Source organism: Sminthopsis crassicaudata, chromosome 4, assembly GCF_048593235.1.
Source record: "Sminthopsis crassicaudata isolate SCR6 chromosome 4, ASM4859323v1, whole genome shotgun sequence".
NCBI classification, from domain to species: Eukaryota; Metazoa; Chordata; class Mammalia; order Dasyuromorphia; family Dasyuridae; genus Sminthopsis; species Sminthopsis crassicaudata.
In genome coordinates this window covers 29,879,039-29,896,779 of record NC_133620.1, presented here as the reverse complement: position 1 = coordinate 29,896,779, position 17,741 = coordinate 29,879,039, and the positions used below count along the sequence as shown (strand labels likewise).

The 17,741-nt window shown below is 51.9% G+C and overlaps 1 protein-coding gene across 1 annotated transcript in view; it reads right to left on the bottom strand.

Moving 5' to 3' along the window:
• SLC6A9 (solute carrier family 6 member 9) overlaps positions 1 to 17,741 on the bottom strand; it is a 61,267-nt gene that overhangs the window by 34,998 nt on the left and 8,528 nt on the right.

Sequence of the window (17,741 nt, the reverse complement as noted above, 5' to 3'; positions counted from 1 at the left end):
ATTGCCCCCTGTGCCCACTGGCTGGCAGCTCCTGGGAGGAGGTGGGGCCAGCCTCTCATCCCCATCCAGCCCAGGACCCCCAGGCAGGCCTGCCCGATTCCTTGGGGTTCCCCGGGGCCTCTGTTCTCCACAGCTCTCAGGGGGTGTGAGTGGTGAGCGGCTCAGTGTCATACCAAGCAGCCCTGCTGGGATTGGCAACAAAGGGTCCTGTGTCCAGGGTGTGCGGCCCCCCCTCCCCGCCCCAGTCTATCGGTCTGCCTGTAGGCCCATCGGCCCAGCACATCGCCAGGCTGAGCACGTGGGCCAGCTGGGCACGCAAGAGAAGGGGGTGGGCCCCTTCCTCCTGCTTCGGGCTTCAGGAGCAGGACAAATCGGTCAAAGGCAAGACAGGCAGGATGGCACAGCTGGGCGTAAGGGCCGGGGGCTGATCGAGTAGCTCAGTGACTATGGTGGAAGCGGGATGAGCCAGCTGGCACAACAGGGCCTGGCCCATAGGCTGGGGATGGGCAGGGGTCCCTGGGGAGTAGGTTCCAACCCGGGCTGGCCAGAGCCTGTCAATGATGTCAAAGGCAGGATGAGCAGACTGCTGAGCATGAAGAAGGGGCCCTGGGCTGGAGGGGAAACTGGGGGCTATCAGAGACAGGCTCACAGAAGTAAGGGAGGGCCTTAGGGAGAGAGACAAAATCAAACGGGGCCTCTGGGCTAGACATGTGGGGAGTGATTATGGGTGGGAAGCCCCCTCTGAGGAGGGAGGGGCCCTGGAACCTGAGAATGATCTCCAAGGGAGGAGACAATGCCCACCTTGATTGGGGAGGAGACAAAACCCCTGAAAACTGAGGCAGTTTTCAAGGGGGGGCATACAACTTCTAAAGAGAGGGAGATACCTGCAGGAGGGATGGTCTCTAGGGGGAGAACTGCAACAATCTCTGGGAGGAAGACTATTTTTATATGGAGGGTGGGAGACTTCTGGGAGGAGCTTAGCCCGCTAGCACACCCTCTCTCCAACCTTCATTTCCCCCTATTTACCAATTCATCCCCTACAAAGATCTCGTTTCTTCACATTAAAAAAAATCCCCCTGAATCAGACCTTCCCCACAAGACTATCTCTGAGGCCAAAGCTCGGGTTCAAATTCTCCCTCTGAGGCTTATTGCCTGTGTGGCTTTGGACAAGCTTCCACAGGCTTCAGTTTCTTTGTCTGGATAATGGGGTAGTTGAGGTGCTTCTGGCTCCAGAGCTAAGATCCTATGAACCCTGCGCCTGCACTTAGTAAGCACTTAATAAATGCATGCTGATTGACTGATGAATCTCTCTCTCTTGCCTTCTCAAACAAAGTCCTAGGGGGAAAAATCTATCGAGGCTGCTTATCTCCATTTCTTTATACCCCACTTACTCCAGAACCCTCGGCAATCTATCTTCTGAGTCCATGAACCAATTGACGTTGATCTGTCCAAAGCTGCCAACAATCTTTAATTGCCAAATATAATCACCTTTTCCAGTTCTCAAGGGGAAATATCCAGACTCATCGATAGCCATATTAAAAAAATCCTTAATGAAGACATACAGATTTAAGTATACCTGAGCTCAAACTAATCAGATTAGCCAAGATGTCAAAAATGGTGAGCGTCGAAGGGGCCATGGAGAAACGGGCACATCGATTCATTGTTGCTGGAGCTCTGAATTGGTCCAGCCATTCCAGAACTATGTCCACGTTACTACTAAACTGTCCACATCTCCTGACCAGAGAGAAATCACTCTCAGGTCTGCACCCCAAAGAAATAAAACGGGTGTACGAAACATGGGCACAAAGAATTGGAGACTGAGAAATGCCATCATTTGAAGGATGGTGGCTGAATGTAATGAAGTTTTTGTTGCTGTGTCTGAATTTGTGATCCTATTTTGAGATTTTCTTGGCAAAAACAGAATGGTTTGCCAAATTCTCCATCTGATTTTACAAATGAGGAAACTGAGGCAAACTGTGAAGTAATTTGTCCAGGGTCACACAGCTTGTGAGTGTCTGAGTTGGGATCTGAACTCATGAAAAAAATGAGCTTTTCTGATTTAAGACCAGTATTCTATCTATTGTGCCATCTAGATACTCCCATGTAATGGGATATTATTGTGCTATAAGAAATGATGAAGAATATGGTTTCAGAGAAATTTGGGGAGACTTGCATGAAAGGATGCAGAATCAAGCAAATAGAAACATGAGAATAAATTATAGCATGCACTGTAAAAATGAGAGACGTTGAAAGATACTTTGAGCAAGTATAATAATGTCAAGAATGAAGCAGGTGGCTAGTAGCCTTCTGACAGAAAGGTGATGGGCTGATGAAAGAGATACTTGTTAAATGAAAAAAAAAAAAAAAAAAAACAACCCTAAAACACTGAACTTAAGAGTCTTGTCCGAGTCGTCATCTTTGACCTCCCAATATTTTCCACTGTTGACTACATCTCCTCTGGGATACTCTTATTTTTCCTTCTTTTCATCTGGCTGGTCTTCATGCTCTCTGTCATCATCCTCACCTCCTATTTGAACTCGACCCCAAGAACCATGGGATCTCTTCTCTGTCCTATACTTTCTTACTTGTGATCTCATCAGTCAGTCAGCAAGCATATATTAAACTCTTACATCGGGCACAGGTGCCGAAGATAAAAAGAAAGACAGAAACCAGGCCCTGCCCTCAAAATGTTCATAGTTTACAGGGGGAGACAACTTTCAAATAACTACACACCAACAGGATAGATGGAGGGCAAACTGGAGATAACCAGCACAAGGATGGGACTAAAATGAAAGGAGGATTGGAAAAGGCTTCCTGTAAAAGGTACAATTTTAGCTGAGGAAGCCAGGAGGCAGAGATGAGGTGGGAGAGAGACTGCAGGAATAAGGGGAAATGCCTGGAGGCGGGAGATGGACAATCTTTTGGTAGGATCAGCCAGGACGCCAATGTCAACTGCATCACAAAGTGACAAGCTGAGGACAGTAAGGAATAAGAAGACTGGAAAAGTAAGAAAGGGCCAAGTTAGGGGTAGGTTCCAAAAGCCAAACTGATTTTAAATGTAACCTCGGAGGAAATGGAGACTGAGCAGGGAGGGGGGTGATATCGTTGGGGTTGTGCTTTAGGAAAATCGATTTGACAGCTTTGTGGAAGACGGACGTGGATGGGGAAAGACATGAGGCAGGAGTTCCCACCAGCAGGTCAGTTATGAAATTCATCATCTGGACCAGGCTGATAGAACTGTCAGAGAAGAGAAGGGGACAATACAAAAGATGCTACAAAGGTCATATCGACAGGCTAATTCAACTGATTGGAAAGGGGGGAGGTGAGAGAAAAGGAGGAATTGAGGACTGGGTTGTGGACCTTGGTGACTGGGAGGATGATGGTGCCCTCAATAGGAAGAGGAGATTTGGGAAAGGGAAGGGCTTGGGGGACAGATAATGAATTGAAATGACTATCGACCTTCTAGTTTGAGATGTCCATGAGGTGTTTGGAGACTGAAGGGCAGTAGAGAAGTTAGGGCTGGTTTTTTTAATTTGAGGATCATCTGGATAGGGCTGGATTCATGGGAGTTGATAAGGTCACCAAGAGAAATAGGATAGAAGGGGAGAAAAAAGCTCAGAACAGGATCTTGGAGGTTTGTGAGAGTGACTTAGTGAAGCAGATCTTCTGACCACTGAGCAGTGGTCAGGTAGGTAGTAGAAGAATGAGAAGAAAACTGTCATAAAAACCTAGAGAAGAAAATAGAAGAAGAGCGTGATCAATAATGTCAAAGGCTCTATCAGACTGCTTGCTGTCTTGGGGGTATAGGGGAGGGAAGAAGAAAAATTTGGACTACAAAGTCTTACAAAAACAAATGCTGAAAACTATCTTTACATGTATTTGGAAAATAAAATACTATTGAAATAAAAAAAAGAACTTAAGAACCTAAGAAAAAACCATCAAAGGCTTTGGAGAAGTCAAGATGGGGGAAGATTTGATAATTAGGAAATCATTAGAAACCTTGGTAGTAGATAGAGCACCAAGTCTGGAGGAAGACCTGAATTCAAATTAAGTCACTTGGAAATTGTGACCCCTGGGGCAAGTTTGCCTCAGTTTCCTCATCTGTAAAATAACCTGGGAAAGGGAATGGCAAACCAGTGTCTGCCAAGAAAACCTAAAGTGGGGTCATGAAGAGTCAGACACGGCTGAAAATAACTGAACAACTGCAACAGAAACTTTGGAGAACAGTTTCGGATTGAATGATGAGGTCAAGAACCAGATTGTAGAGTTAAAAGAGTGAGGGAAGGAAGCAGAGACACGTGCTGTAGAAGTACTATCTCTTCATGGGAGACAGAAATGAAAGAGGAAATAGCGGGGGAAGTCATCTGAGCGGTGGATGAGAAGTGGGGAGTCTTGGCCAATGGCCCACTTTTTTTCAGTGAAATATGAAACAAGGCTTTCAACTGAAAAAGTGGGGATGAGAAAGCCCGGGTTTTGAGGGGCACCCCCTCCTTAAGTGGACCCTCCCCGCCTGGACTCTGGCAATAGTCAGTCGCTCAGTCTTCCTGCCTCAAGACCCCACTCCAATCAGCTTCTAATTTGAGCTTCCTAAGGCACAAGTCTTAACATGTCACTTTCCTACTCAATAAACTGCATGTTGCCTTTGAGATAAAACAAACTTCTAAGCTCCAGATCTCAATCCTTTCATAATCTGGCCCCAACCTACTGTTCTGGTCTTTTTTTTTTTTTAAATTACCTATGATCACTCCCCTTGCTCTTTGCAAACGCTCTCCTACAGGGCCCCCTCCATCTCCCAGTTCTGCTGTTTTACCCAGTGGCCCCTAGAACCCTCTGCCCTGCCCTTCTAATTCCCAATTTCCTTCAAGTATTCAGCAAAGCCCTCCTTGAGCTCCTCTTCTATCTCCCCACAAATTATCTTCCATCTAATTTGTTCCCCTATGTAGAACAGAAGTTCCCCCAGGGCAGGGTTGGGTTTTTTTTTTTTGTTTTTTTTTTAAATAAATTCCAGTGAATTGACTCCCTTCTGCTCCCCAGCGCTGAGTCGCAGGGCGCCTCCTCTTCCTTAGCTACAGGGTCCTACTACAAGGCTGGCTGGGAGAGAGGGAAGCAAAGGGGGGTGGGGTGGCACTGGACCACGGCTCGTGTGCCAGCAGTGGGTAATCACATCAGAGCTGCCTGGCTGAGCACCCATGAGCCCGCTGCTCAGTTTAACAAGCAGCACACACACCAACGAGCCGAGTGCTAACCTGTCCAGTCATGTGGGTGAAGGCACTAGGAGGGTCCTGGACATAGGTATTTGGGGGGGCACGGATCTGGCAGGAGGTGACCTTTAATATGAGTTTCCTGGAATCCCAGAGAGGGGGTGTGAGGGGGAGGAGAGATCCTGAGCAACGGGGTCACCCTTCCAGGGCCTCTACTCCAACACTTCCACCTGTGGGCAACTCAGGACCCCCCCAGGCAGCCGTTTGGACAGCTCCCATTGCCAGGAAGTTTTGGATCCTGGAAAAACTTCCATCCTCCCACAGAACTAGCCATGTGCCAACCTTAAAGTGCTACAAGATCATGGGTTTCTATGCCCACTTCCCTGTGGTGTTCTGTCCAGGGCCCTGGGCTAATCCCTAATGATGAAGATGTAATCAAGGGAATGCTGAGGGAGGTGCTGCCTGCAGCCTTGGCTTCCTCTCTGGTAAATGGGAAGAGAAGGTCCAAGTTCTCCCTCTCTGGTAAATGGGCAGAGAAGGCCCAAGTTCTCCCTCTCTGGTAAATGGGGAGAGAAGGTACAAGTTCTCCCTCTCTGGTAAATGGGAAGAGAAGGTCCAAGTTCTTGCTCTCTGGTAAATGGGAAGAGAAGGCCCAAGTTCTCCCTCTCTGGTAAATGGGAAGAGAAGGTCCAAGTTTTCCCTCTCTGGTAAATGGGAAGAGAAGGCCCAAGTTCTCCCTCTCTGGTAAATGGGAAGAGAAGGTCCAAGTTCTCCCTCTCTGGTAAATGGGAAGAGAAGGCCCAAGTTCTCCCTCTCTGGTAAATGGGGAGAGAAGGCCCAAGTTCTCCCTCTCTGGTAAATGGGGGAGAAGGCCCAAGTTCTCCCTCTCTGGTAAATGGGAAGAGAAGGTCCAAGTTTTCCCTCTCTGGTAAATGGGAAGAGAAGGCCCAAGTTCTCCCTCTCTGGTAAATGGGAAGAGAAGGTCCAAGTTCTCCCTCTCTGGTAAATGGGAAGAGAAGGCCCAAGTTCTCCCTCTCTGGTAAATGGGGAGAGAAGGCCCAAGTTCTCCCTCTCTGGTAAATGGGGAGAAGGCCCAAGTTCTCCCTCTCTGGTAAATGGGGAGAAGGCCCAAGTTCTCCCTCTCCGGTAAATGGGGAGAAGGCCCAAGTTCTCCCTCTCTGGTAAATGGGAAGAGAAGGCCCAAGTTCTCCCTCTCTGGTAAATGGGGAGAGAAGGCCCAAGTTCTCCCTCTCTGGTAAATGGGGAGAAGGCCCAAGTTCTCCCTCTCTGGTAAATGGGAAGAGAAGGCCCAAGTTCTCCCTCTCTGGTAAATGGGGAGAAGGTCCAAGTTCTCCCTCTCTGGTAAATGGGAAGAGAAGGTACAAGTTCTCCCTCTCTGGTAAATGGGGAGAGAAGGTCCAAGTTCTCCCTCTCGGTAAATGGGAAGAGAAGGCCAAGTTCTCCCTCTCCGGTAAATGGGAAGAGAAGGTCCAAGTTCTCCCTCTCCGGTAAATGGGGAGAAGGCCCAAGTTCTTCCTCTCCGGTAAATGGGAAGAGAAGGCCCAAGTTCTCCCTCTCCGGTAAATGGGAAGAGAAGGCCCAAGTCCTCCCTCTCTGGTAAATGGGAAGAGAAGGCCCAAGTTCTCCCTCTCCGGTAAATGGGGAGAAGGCCCAAGTTCTTCCTCTCTGGTAAATGGGGAGAAGGCCCAAGTTCTTCCTCTCCGGTAAATGGGAAGAGAAGGCCCAAGTTCTCCCTCTCCGGTAAATGGGAAGAGAAGGCCCAAGTCCTCCCTCTCTGGTAAATGGGAAGAGAAGGCCCAAGTCCTCCCTCTCTGGTAAATGGGAAGAGAAGGTCCAAGTTCTCCCTCTCCGGTAAATGGGAAGAGAAGGCCCAAGTTCTCCCTCTCTGGTAAATGGGAAGAGAAGGCCCAAGTTCTCCCTCTCCGGTAAATGGGGAGAGAAGGTCCAAGTTCTCCCTCTCCGGTAAATGGGGAGAGAAGGTCCAAGTTCTCCCTCTCTGGTAAATGGGAAGAGAAGGTCCAAGTTCTCCCTCTCTGGTAAATGGGAAGAGAAGGTCCAAGTTCTCCCTCTCTGGTAAATGGGAAGAGAAGGCCCAAGTTCTCCCTCTCTGGTAAATGGGAAGAGAAGGCCAAGTTCTCCCTCTCTGGTAAATGGGAAGAGAAGGTCCAAGTTCTCCCTCTCTGGTAAATGGGAAGAGAAGGCCCAAGTTCTCCCTCTCCGGTAAATGGGGAGAAGGCCCAAGTTCTTCCTCTCCGGTAAATGGGAAGAGAAGGCCCAAGTTCTCCCTCTCTGGTAAATGGGAAGAGAAGGCCCAAGTTCTCCCTCTCCGGTAAATGGGAAGAGAAGGTCCAAGTTCTCCCTCTCCGGTAAATGGGAAGAGAAGGTCCAAGTTCTCCCTCTCTGGTAAATGGGAAGAGAAGGTCCAAGTTCTCCCTCTCTGGTAAATGGGAAGAGAAGGCCCAAGTTCTCCCTCTCTGGTAAATGGGAAGAGAAGGCCCAAGTTCTCCCTCTCTGGTAAATGGGAAGAGAAAGTTCAAGTTCTCCCTCTCTGGTAAATGGGGAGAGAAGGCCCAAGTTCTCCCTCTCTGGTAAATGGGGAGAAGGCCCAAGTTCTCCCTCTCTGGTAAATGGGGAGAAGGCCCAAGTTCTCCCTCTCTGGTCAATGGGGAGAAGGCCCAAGTTCTCCCTCTCTGGTAAATGGGGAGAAGGCCCAAGTTCTCCCTCTCTGGTAAATGGGGAGAAGGTCCAAGTTCTCCCTCTCTGGTAAATGGGAAGAGAAGGCCCAAGTTCTCCCTCTCTGGTAAATGGGGAGAAGGTCCAAGTTCTCCCTCTCTGGTAAATGGGGAGAAGGTCCAAGTTCTTCCTCTCTGGTAAATGGGAAGAGAAGGCCCAAGTTCTCCCTCTCTGGTAAATGGGAAGAGAAGGTACAAGTTCTCCCTCTCTGGTAAATGGGAAGAGAAGGTCCAAGTTCTCCCTCTCTGGTAAATGTGAAGAGAAGGCCCAAGTTCTCCCTCTCTGGTAAATGGGAAGAGAAGGTACAAGTTCTCCCTCTCTGGTAAATGGGAAGAGAAGGCCCAAGTTCTCCCTCTTTGGTAAATGGGGAGAAGGCCCAAGTTCTCCCTCTCTGGTCAATGGGGAGAAGGCCCAAGTTCTCCCTCTCTGGTAAATGGGAAGAGAAGGTCCAAGTTCTCCCTCTCTGGTAAATGAGGAGAGAAGGCCCAAGTTCTCCCTCTCCGGTAAATGGGAAGAGAAGGTCCAAGTTCTCCCTCTCTGGTAAATGGGAAGAGAAGGTCCAAGTTCTCCCTCTCTGGTAAATGGGAAGAGAAGGTACAAGTTCTCCCTCTCTGGTAAATGGGGAGAGAAGGTCCAAGTTCTCCCTCTCTGGTAAATGGGAAGAGAAGGCCCAAGTTCTCCCTCTCCGGTAAATGGGAAGAGAAGGTCCAAGTTCTCCCTCTCTGGTAAATGGGGAGAAGGCCCAAGTTCTTCCTCTCCGGTAAATGGGAAGAGAAGGCCCAAGTTCTCCCTCTCTGGTAAATGGGAAGAGAAGGCCCAAGTTCTCCCTCTCTGGTAAATGGGAAGAGAAGGCCCAAGTTCTCCCTCTCTGGTAAATGGGGAGAAGGCCCAAGTTCTCCCTCTCCGGTAAATGGGAAGAGAAGGTCCAAGTTCTCCCTCTCTGGTAAATGGGGAGAAGGCCCAAGTTCTCCCTCTCTGGTAAATGGGGAGAAGGCCCAAGTTCTCCCTCTCTGGTAAATGGGAAGAGAAGGCCCAAGTTCTCCCTCTCCGGTAAATGGGAAGAGAAGGTCCAAGTTCTCCCTCTCTGGTAAATGGGAAGAGAAGGTCCAAGTTCTCCCTCTCTGGTAAATGGGAAGAGAAGGCCCAAGTTCTCCCTCTCCGGTAAATGGGAAGAGAAGGCCCAAGTTCTCCCTCTCCGGTAAATGGGAAGAGAAGGTCCAAGTTCTCCCTCTCTGGTAAATGGGGAGAAGGCCCAAGTTCTTCCTCTCTGGTAAATGGGAAGAGAAGGCCCAAGTCCTCCCTCTCTGGTAAATGGGAAGAGAAGGCCCAAGTCCTCCCTCTCTGGTAAATGGGAAGAGAAGGCCCAAGTTCTCCCTCTCTGGTAAATGGGAAGAGAAGGCCCAAGTTCTTCCTCTCCGGTAAATGGGAAGAGAAGGCCCAAGTTCTCCCTCTCTGGTAAATGGGAAGAGAAGGCCCAAGTTCTCCCTCTCTGGTAAATGGGAAGAGAAGGCCCAAGTTCTCCCTCTCTGGTAAATGGGGAGAAGGCCCAAGTTCTCCCTCTCCGGTAAATGGGAAGAGAAGGTCCAAGTTCTCCCTCTCCGGTAAATGGGAAGAGAAGGCCCAAGTTCTCCCTCTCTGGTAAATGGGAAGAGAAGGCCCAAGTCCTCCCTCTCTGGTAAATGGGAAGAGAAGGTCCAAGTTCTCCCTCTCTGGTAAATGGGAAGAGAAGGCCCAAGTTCTCCCTCTCTGGTAAATGGGAAGAGAAGGCCCAAGTTCTCCCTCTCTGGTAAATGGGAAGAGAAGGTCCAAGTTCTCCCTCTCTGGTAAATGGGAATAGAAGGCCCAAGTTCTCCCTCTCTGGTAAATGGGAAGAGAAGGTCCAAGTTCTCCCTCTCTGGTAAATGGGGAGAAGGTCCAAGTTCTCCCTCTCCAGTAAATGGGGAGAAGGTCCAAGTTCTCCCTCTCTGGTAAATGGGAAGAGAAGGTCCAAGTTCTCCCTCTCTGGTAAATGGGAAGAGAAGGTCCAAGTTCTCCCTCTCCGGTAAATGGGGAGAAGGTCCAAGTTCTCCCTCTCTGGTAAATGGGAAGAGAAGGTCCAAGTTCTCCCTCTCTGGTAAATGGGGAGAAGGTCCAAGTTCTCCCTCTCCGGTAAATGGGGAGAAGGTCCAAGTTCTCCCTCTCTGGTAAATGGGAAGAGAAGGTCCAAGTTCTCCCTCTCTGGTAAATGGGAAGAGAAGGTCCAAGTTCTCCCTCTCCGGTAAATGGGGAGAAGGTCCAAGTTCTCCCTCTCTGGTAAATGGGGAGAAGGTCCAAGTTCTCCCTCTCTGGTAAATGGGAAGAGAAGGCCCAAGTTCTCCCTCTCTGGTAAATGGGAAGAGAAGGTACAAGTTCTCCCTCTCTGGTAAATGGGAAGAGAAGGCCCAAGTTCTCCCTCTCTGGTAAATGGGGAGAAGGCCCAAGTTCTCCCTCTCTGGTCAATGGGGAGAAGGCCCAAGTTCTCCCTCTCTGGTAAATGGGAAGAGAAGGTACAAGTTCTCCCTCTCCGGTAAATGGGAAGAGAAGGCCCAAGTTCTCCCTCTCCGGTAAATGGGAAGAGAAGGCCCAAGTTCTCCCTCTCCGGTAAATGGGAAGAGAAGGTCCAAGTTCTCCCTCTCTGGTCAATGGGGAGAAGGCCCAAGTTCTCCCTCTCTGGTAAATGGCGAGAAGGCCCAAGTTCTCCCTCTCTGGTAAATGGGAAGAGAAGGCCCAAGTTCTCCCTCTCTGGTAAATGGGAAGAGAAGGCCCAAGTTCTCCCTCTCCGGTAAATGGGGAGAAGGCCCAAGTTCTCCCTCTCTGGTAAATGGGAAGAGAAGGTCCAAGTTCTCCCTCTCCGGTAAATGGGGAGAGAAGGTCCAAGTTCTCCCTCTCTGGTAAATGGGGAGAAGGCCCAAGTTCTCCCTCTCTGGTAAATGGGAAGAGAAGGTCCAAGTTCTCCCTCTCCGGTAAATGGGGAGAGAAGGTCCAAGTTCTCCCTCTCTGGTAAATGGGGAGAAGGCCCAAGTTCTCCCTCTCTGGTAAATGGGAAGAGAAGGTACAAGTTCTCCCTTTCCGGTAAATGGGAAGAGAAGGTCCAAGTTCTCCCTCTCTGGTAAATGGGGAGAAGGCCCAAGTTCTCCCTCTCTGGTAAATGGGGAGAAGGCCCAAGTTCTCCCTCTCTGGTAAATGGGAAGAGAAGGTACAAGTTCTCCCTTTCCGGTAAATGGGAAGAGAAGGTACAAGTTCTCCCTTTCCGGTAAATGGGAAGAGAAGGTCCAAGTTCTCCCTCTCTGGTAAATGGGGAGAAGGCCCAAGTTCTCCCTCTCTGGTAAATGGGAAGAGAAGGTACAAGTTCTCCCTTTCCGGTAAATGGGAAGAGAAGGCCCAAGTTCTCCCTCTCTGGTAAATGGGAAGAGAAGGCCCAAGTTCTCCCTCTCCGGTAAATGGGAAGAGAAGGTACAAGTTCTCCCTCTCCAGTAAATGGGGAGAGAAGGCCCAAGTTCTCCCTCTCTGGTAAATGGGAAGAGAAGGCCCAAGTTCTCCCTCTCCGGTAAATGGGAAGAGAAGGTACAAGTTCTCCCTCTCCAGTAAATGGGGAGAGAAGGCCCAAGTTCTCCCTCTCTGGTAAATGGGGAGAGAAGGCCCAAGTTCTCCCTCTCTGGTAAATGGGAAGAGAAGGTCCAAGTTCTTCCTCTCCGGTAAATGGGGAGAGAAGGCCCAAGTTCTCCCTCTCTGGTAAATGGGAAGAGAAGGTACAAGTTCTCCCTCTCCGGTAAATGGGAAGAGAAGGCCCAAGTTCTCCCTCTCTGGTAAATGGGAAGAGAAGGTATAAGTTCTCCCTCTCTGGTAAATGGGAAGAGAAGGCCCAAGTTCTCCCTCTCTGGTAAATGGGAAGAGAAGGCCCAAGTTCTCCCTCTCCGGTAAATGGGGAGAAGGCCCAAGTTCTCCCTCTCTGGTAAATGGGGAGAGAAGGCCCAAGTTCTCCCTCTCCGGTAAATGGGAAGAGAAGGTCCAAGTTCTCCCTCTCTGGTAAATGGGGAGAAGGCCCAAGTTCTCCCTCTCTGGTAAATGGGGAGAAGGCCCAAGTTCTCCCTCTCTGGTAAATGGGAAGAGAAGGCCCAAGTTCTCCCTCTCTGGTAAATGGGAAGAGAAGGTACAAGTTCTCCCTCTCTGGTAAATGGGAAGAGAAGGCCCAAGTTCTCCCTCTCTGGTAAATGGGAAGAGAAGGTACAAGTTCTCCCTCTCTGGTAAATGGGAAGAGAAGGTACAAGTTCTCCCTCTCTGGTAAATGGGAAGAGAAGGCCCAAGTTCTCCCTCTCCGGTAAATGGGAAGAGAAGGTACAAGTTCTCCCTCTCTGGTAAATGGGAAGAGAAGGCCCAAGTTCTCCCTCTCTGGTAAATGGGAAGAGAAGGTACAAGTTCTCCCTCTCTGGTAAATGGGAAGAGAAGGTACAAGTTCTCCCTCTCTGGTAAATGGGGAGAGAAGGTCCAAGTTCTCCCTCTCCGGTAAATGGGAAGAGAAGGTCCAAGTTCTCCCTCTCTGGTAAATGGGGAGAAGGCCCAAGTTCTCCCTCTCTGGTAAATGGGGAGAAGGCCCAAGTTCTCCCTCTCTGGTAAATGGGAAGAGAAGGCCCAAGTTCTCCCTCTCTGGTAAATGGGAAGAGAAGGTCCAAGTTCTCCCTCTCTGGTAAATGGGAAGAGAAGGCCCAAGTTCTCCCTCTCTGGTAAATGGGAAGAGAAGGTACAAGTTCTCCCTCTCTGGTAAATGGGAAGAGAAGGTACAAGTTCTCCCTCTCTGGTAAATGGGAAGAGAAGGTCCAAGTTCTCCCTCTCTGGTAAATGGGGAGAAGGCCCAAGTTCTCCCTCTCTGGTAAATGGGAAGAGAAGGTCCAAGTTCTCCCTCTCTGGTAAATGGGAAGAGAAGGCCCAAGTTCTCCCTCTCTGGTAAATGGGAAGAGAAGGTACAAGTTCTCCCTCTCCGGTAAATGGGGAGAAGGCCCAAGTTCTCCCTCTCCGGTAAATGGGGAGAAGGCCCAAGTTCTCCCTCTCTGGTGAATGGGAAGAGAAGGCCCAAGTTCTCCCTCTCTGGTAAATGGGAAGAGAAGGCCCAAGTTCTCCCTCTCCGGTAAATGGGAAGAGAAGGCCCAAGTCCTCCCTCTCTGGTAAATGGGAAGAGAAGGTCCAAGTTCTCCCTCTCCGGTAAATGGGGAGAGAAGGTCCAAGTTCTCCCTCTCTGGTAAATGGGGAGAAGGCCCAAGTTCTCCCTCTCTGGTAAATGGGGAGAAGGCCCAAGTTCTCCCTCTCTGGTAAATGGGAAGAGAAGGCCCAAGTCCTCCCTCTCTGGTAAATGGGAAGAGAAGGTCCAAGTTCTCCCTCTCCGGTAAATGGGGAGAGAAGGTCCAAGTTCTCCCTCTCTGGTAAATGGGAAGAGAAGGTCCAAGTTCTCCCTCTCTGGTAAATGGGGAGAGAAGGCCCAAGTTCTCCCTCTCTGGTAAATGGGGAGAAGGCCCAAGTTCTCCCTCTCTGGTAAATGGGGAGAGAAGGTACAAGTTCTCCCTCTCTGGTAAATGGGAAGAGAACGTCCAAGTTCTCCCTCTCTGGTAAATGGGGAGAGAAGGCCCAAGTTCTCCCTCTCTGGTAAATGGGAAGAGAAGGCCCAAGTTCTCTCTCAGTCAGGGGCTTTTCAATAGTCATTTTACCCCCCAAAGAGCCTCTAACAATATCCCCCAGACCACACACGTTTCCTTTAGAGCCTTTCTTTATTGCCTTAGTTTGTCCCTTACCATATGGTTGGAGGAAACACTAGAGGGGCCTCTTTGGGGGTGGGTTTGGAGGCCGAGGCCCTTGTGGAGGTCTGAGCCCAGAGGAGCCGGAGAAGGGCTCCTGCTGGGCGACACAGCCAAAGCTGGCTGCCCCACACTGCCCGGCGTACCTCTCTTCCCTGCCTGCCTCCCTCTCAAAGGTTTTCACATCCCCCCTTCTTTTCTCCTCAGGACATCCCCTTCATTTTAACAGCTGCCTCTCTGTGGGCTACTAGCGCCTGTCTTTGGAAATTGTTTGGCTCAGCCCTTCTCTGCAGGTTCCTAAAACTCGCAGCCAGAAAAATGTGGCGGCTCCTTTATTCACCAATATTTCCTCGGCCCTCACCCAACCCAACCCAACCCAACCCAACCCAGGAGAGTGCTAAGATCCTGGAGACAGAGGGAGCCCCTGCCTCCTTTTAATGTCGCTGCCAGGACATTTAATTAATCAGTTGGCCGATCAACCTGTCAGCATAAGGCCAGGGCTGGGCCCTGAGATACCTCCATAAAAATCCTGCCCTGTAGGAGGAGTTGCTAAATGCCCCAGGCATCCTACCCAGGGCTCCTACCAGGGACAGGAGGCTTAACTGCCTTTCCCCAGAACTCTAAGCTGGCCCCGGGGCCCAGATCCTGGCATTTAGAACAGCACCAGCATGGAGGAGGAAGGGCCCCCAAGTTACATAAGGGGAAACTGAGGCCAAGGGTATTTCCCCATTCTCCTCCTCGCCCTCGCTGAGTTTCCTAAGAATTTGCAGTCTGTTCTCCCTCTACCCCCAAACCAAAGGATTAGAATATTCCACTGTATAATTGTTGATTTTGTGTGTGTGTGTGTGTGTGTGTGTGTGTGTGTGTGTGTGTGTGTGTGTGTGTGTGTGTGAATTAGAAACTCTATGGGCAGGAAATGTCTTGCTTGTTTGTTTGTCCACTACCCCTAGAATCTAAAAGTGCTTTTTATGCACACAGTAAGTCTTGGAAATTAATTGAATTTTCCCCAAATCACACTGCTGCTACTGAGTAGCCCCCACAGAAGGGCCTTCCCCATTGGTTCCCAGAACCCGTCTGAGCTGGCCCCAGCACACCCGGAGACTGGGAGATCCTGGGGGAGTCCCTGATAATTTTGAGATCCGGACTCTGCCCATTTTCCATTCATTTACCAGCTTCTGGCCTGAACGGAGGGCTCTCTGCTGCTATGGGAAAGCATTTGTCCAACTCTGGGAACCCTGGTGGGTGAGCCCCGGGCCGTGAGTCCTGGCTCCAGGGCCTGGTGGTGAGAGAAGCTTTTTCAGCCTCAGTTTCCTCGTCTAGGGAGGGAGATGACTTGCCTGCTCTGCTTCTGGGCTGCTATGAGGCAGACACTGGGCAAACTGGGCAGACCCCGTCAGTCTTTGCCCTTTGGCCCTGGGGGGAGGGATCCCTCCTCCCTCCCTTGAGTGTCAAGGAAGGGTTCTCGGAGCTCCCCGGCCCCGCCGGACGTGCACTTCTTGATGACTCTCCAGATCATGAGATAGAGTCACATCCAAGACAAACTTCACAACAGAGAGAGGGCAGGACCCCACATCGCTTCCTTCCCTGCGGCTCCATCCAGGACGCCGGCAACTTTCTCCGGCTGGGAAGGGGGACCCCAATCACGGAACTATCCGTCTTCTCTTTCCCATCTGCCATCTCGAGGGGTCTTTTACCACTTATTTCTCTGAGGTCCTGACTCCCGCCTCCACAGATGGTCCTAGTTGTCCCTCCTCTGTCATGTCCCCCCCTCCACAAGCTGAGCTATCGTTGTGTGGGGAAGGGGAAGAGCAGACCCTCTTCCCTCAAAGCCTTGGCTGAGACCCCATGAAGTCAGCGGGAGCCCACCTGGGAGCCTGCCCTGCTCGCAGTGGGACTGGTGGGGCTGTAGGGAGCACGGGGACCTGGGGCAGCACCTCTCACCCTGTGCCAGTGCAAGCTCATGGGCAATGTAGGTCCCTAAGACGGCTCCTTCTCCATTTCCTCTCCGAGCTCTGTTGACAAGGACAGAGGCCCCAAAGACCCAATAGAGCAAACAAAAGACTGCCCTCCCTTCCCCCTCCAGGAGTGCCAGCCAGTGCCATGACAGGCCAGGCCCTGGGCACTGTGGGAACCCAGCCGGAGAAGCCTGAGAAGGTACCATCATCCCACCCCTAACTCAGCCCTTGATGGGGAAGGCGTCTGGGACACCTTCGTGCGCAGGGAAGCCCAGCTGGGCCCGCTCAGGGACACCTAGGGGTTAAGGTCCAGCAGGGACCGGAACCTCTGCAGGCTCTAATTCCCGGCTGCTGCATCCCCTTCCAAAGACCCGAATCGCCTCGATTCACTACCCCCCGGCTATTTCCTGAGAGTGACCCAGACTCTCCTGTTCTTGGCCCCCGCCCCACACACAGAGGAGAGGGGCCAAGTCGTGGAATCCCCTCACTCCACTAGCCACATCTCGCTGGGCACCAGAGCCCCTGCCCAGACCCAGAAACAAGCACCGGGTGACTCCTCCTGGAGCACTTCTCTCCTAGTGGGAGGTCATCTCCTGTCTCCCCGAATTTTACTCCGAGACTCCCGCCACCCATCCCCCCCACCGCCACTGAATTTGTGGGCACCACATCGGTGCCCTCACCCCCTCCCACAGGAGTAACTGCCGTGGTCCAGACAATGAGGCTGTATTGATTAGTCCAATTCCTGGGCACCTCCGGCCCGTCTCCCCGGGAGCCAGGACAATGCCCCTTTGATACACAGAGCAGATTCTCAGCAGGTCTCTGGGCAGGGGGAGCCCTCGCAGCCCCCCTCCTCCCCATTCACCCCCCACATACACTCACACACACACAAACCACCTCTTCTCTCACTCCGAGCCGAGTTGCGACTTTCTGGGTCAGTTCTATCGGCGCACTCTCCCGGTGCCTGCCCCCTCCAAGCTACCGCTCATTCATCCCCTCACCCGCGGCCCCCCCAAGCCCACAGGCGGCCCAGGCCGGCCGGGAGCAGGAAGGGGACGGGGGCTGACCTGTTCCGGGGAGAAGGGAGCCCCCTGACCGGCACGGGCCTCCGCCATCCTGGGACGAGCAGTGGGGAGCTCGGGCGGCGCAGTCCGAGACTCATTCACACCTCTGCCAGCTCAGCCCTCCCGCCTCCCTGGTACTCCCTCTGCCGCGCTTGGCCAACGTCAGAATTACTTTCACCTCATCTCCTCCCGAGCTCTGCCTTCTCCCGTCCCCCCCCCAGCCCTCCCCCCTCAGTCCCCATGCAGCCCGGACGATTCAGAGCAGCCTCTGATGTACTTTTCCTTCTTTCCCAGCAAGTTCTTGGAACAAAAAACACACAAATGCTCACACCCGCAGAGGCTCTGCTACCCTCCCAAGCCCCCCGCCCAACAGGAGGCAGCAAGGCCCTGGGAACGAATGGGGCCAGGCCGAGGGGTCCCTCCAGTCCTGCAGGGGGGCCCAGGGGGAAAGGTTGTGGTCCCTGGGGATCAGGGGCTGGGACCAGCCCCCCACCCCCACAACCCCCATCCTGACCCAGAGCTGAGAGGGCCCTTCGAGGCTTATTTACAGATGTGGAAACTGAGGCTCCGTGAGCAGCAGCCTCGGGGCCCAAGGTCATACATGTACAAAGGGGGGAGCCAAGAGCTGTGGGGCCGGCTCTCGGGGCCGCGTCCTGGGCTCCTTCTGCTGATTCCCGGCTCTCAGAGAGGGCCCAGAATGCCCTCACCATCCTGCGGAAACCGGTGGGAACACTCGCTCCCTGGTCCGTGGGGAGACGGCCACTTTTCAGTCCCGGACAGCAGGACGGTCGGCCAGAAACAAAACTTCCGGCTCCCTCCGGTCCCGGCGCGAGTCTGGGGGACAACTGGTGCACTGTATGTACCGGGGCAGGAAGGAGACATTCGTCCTTCCAAAAGTCGTAAAGCCTTTCCCTCAGAAATTCAGACTGGAAAGACGGGGCCCCCAAGCCCTGCGGGCGTGACGCTTCC